Source organism: Schistocerca americana, chromosome 7 (assembly GCF_021461395.2).
Source record: "Schistocerca americana isolate TAMUIC-IGC-003095 chromosome 7, iqSchAmer2.1, whole genome shotgun sequence".
NCBI classification, from domain to species: Eukaryota; Metazoa; Arthropoda; class Insecta; order Orthoptera; family Acrididae; genus Schistocerca; species Schistocerca americana.
Window position 1 is genome coordinate 608099555 of NC_060125.1, and position 2695 is coordinate 608102249.

General features: G+C 46.3%; 1 non-coding gene across 1 annotated transcript; it reads right to left on the bottom strand.

Moving 5' to 3' along the window:
* Nucleotides 1-273: 273 nt before the first annotated feature.
* Trnat-ugu lies at nucleotides 274-347 on the bottom strand. The gene has a single exon. It is a non-coding gene; the product is annotated as a tRNA-Thr (tRNA).
* Nucleotides 348-2695: the final 2348 nt, after the last annotated feature.

Consider the following 2695-nt stretch of genomic DNA (forward strand, 5'->3'; position numbering starts at 1 on the left):
CCCTTTGTGGAGACGTCCATTGACTTCTGTACACCAACAAGTCTGTTTGCAGTGGTGTCGGCCTCATTCGGCCTGGAGTCTCATCAGAGTTGTCTTCAGCCATGACTCCCGCTTCGAAGTGAGCCCGAGGCGCCCCAGGTAGCACTGAGTTACCAACCGGCCGTCATACGGCCCGACAACCAGAAGTGATGAAATGATAACTAAATCAAGACCCTAAGCTGCCGACAGGCGTTGATATACAGATATACATCAACGGGGACAGTTGAAAATGTATTCCCCGACCGGGACTCGAACCCGGTACCTCCTGCTTACATGGCAGACGCTCTATCCATCTGAGCCACCGAGGGCACCGAGAATAGTGCGCCTGCAGGGATTTATCCCTTGCACGCTCCCCGTAAGACCCACATTCCTAACTTAATGTCCACACACTACATTCGTGGTGCCCCTGCCCATTACACTCATTACTGGCGGCAGACAGTCTTCCCGAGTCCCGTAAGAGTTCGGGTAATGCGTGCGCATCCGCACAAAAGAAGGTTTACAGCTTGAACATTTTTCGACATAGTCACCATTTCTGTCGATGCATTTTTGTAGACGCCGTGGCAGTTTTTGTATGCCCATGCCATACCACCTCGCCGCCGTGCTGTTCAGAAAGTTATGAACCTCTTCTTTCACCTCTTTGTCGGAGCTGAATCGCTTTCCGGCCAAATATTCTTTTAACCTAGGGAACAGGTCGTAGTCACTGGGCACCAAGGCAGGACCATAGGGTGGGTGGGTGATTATGTTCCACTGAAACTGTTGCAGGAGAACAACGGTTTGCCTAGCGATGTGTGGGCGAACGTTGTCATGGAGATGTGTACGGCCTTGCTCAACATTCCTCTTCTAGGGTTCTGAATTTCCCCTTTGAGTTTTTTCACAGTCTCACAGTACCTGTGGTCCCAGCGATTCAGCTCCGACGACGAGGTGAAAGAAGAGGTTCATAACTTTCTGAACAGCATGGCGGCGAACTGGTATGACATGGGCATACAAAAACTACCACGGCGTCTACAAAAATGCATCGACAGAAATGGTGATTATGTCGAAAAATAGCTAAATGTTCAAGCTGTAAACTGATGTAAACCATTGTAGAACGAGAGTAATCCCAAAAGCAAGGACTCCTATTTTTTTTATATGTACTGATCAAAAAGTCAGTATAAACTTGAAAACTTAATAAACCATGGAATAATGTAGATAGAGAAGTAAAAATTGACACACATGCTTGGAATGACATGGGGTTTTGTTAGAACAACCCCATATTGCTAGACGCGTGAAAGATCTCTTGCACGCGTCGTTTGGTGATGATCGTGTGCTCAGCCGCCACTTTCGTCATGCTTGGCCTCCCAGGTCCCCAGACCTCAGTACGTGCGATTATTGGCTTTGGGTTACCTGAAGTCGCAAGTGCATCGTGATCGACTGACATCTCTAGGGATGCTGAAAGACAACATCCGACGCCAATGACTCACCATAGCTCCGGACATGCTTTACAGTGCTGTTCACAACATTATTCCTCGACTACAGCTATTGTTGAGGAATGATGATGAACATATTGAGCATTTCCTGTAGAGAACATCATTTTTGCTTTGGAGTTCTTTGTTATGCTAATTATTGCTATTCTGATCAGATGAAGTGCCATGTGTTGGAAATTTATTGAACTTTTGTATTTTTTTGGTTCTAATAAAACCCAATGTCATTCGAAGCATGTGCGTCAATTTGTACCTCTCCATCTACTTTATTTATTCCGTGATTTATTGTTTTCAAAATTATACTGACTTTTTGATCACCTGGCACATATAAAAAAAATAGGAGTCCTTGCTTTTGGGATTACTGTCGTATATGAAGATGGGATCTATTCTTTCGGACATGTCCGAAAGAACAGATACCATTTTCGTATACCAGAAGTGATGGCCTAGCGTGCCACATCTTTTCATAGCAGGACCCCTCTGGTTGGCATGCACAACACAGCGGTACACGACGATGTTCTACGTCCAGTTTTTCTGCCCTTCATGACAAACCATCATGGTTTTAAATTTCAGCAAGATAATGCCCGTCCACAAACGGAGAGACTTTCTACTGCTTGTCTTCGCGCTTTCCAAGCCCTACCTCGGCCAGCAAAGTCGCCGGGTCTCTTTCCAAATGAGAAAATTTGAAGAATTATGTGCAGGGCCCTCCAACCAGCTTGCGATATGACGACGTAATGCGCCAGACCTTTTTGTCTACAGGCGGAGTAGCCGCGCGGTCTAGGGCGCCTTGCCACGGTTTGCACCGCTCATCCCTTCGGAGGTTGGAGTCCTCCCTCGGGCATGGGTGTGTGTGTGTCGGCCTTAGCGTAAGTTAATTTAAGTTAGTTTAAGTATTGTGTAAGTCTAGGGACCGATGACCTCAGGAGTTTGGGCCCACAGGAACGTGACCACAAATTTCCAAGAAAGAAAAGAAAAAAAAACCACGAGCGTCTTAAGCGGGTGAACGGCCTGCCTGAACAGCGCAGTTGCCTCCGCTAAGTTTGAAAAAAGAAAAAAGAAGTACTGTGTCTGGAGATTAAGTGGCTGACTGATCTCGTCCTTTCATTTTTCCACATTTTATACGACACATTCGCGAGCGCATTTCACAATGCTGTGATCAGTTTCGATATCCACCGTTCATCTTCAGACTGTCAGCATAC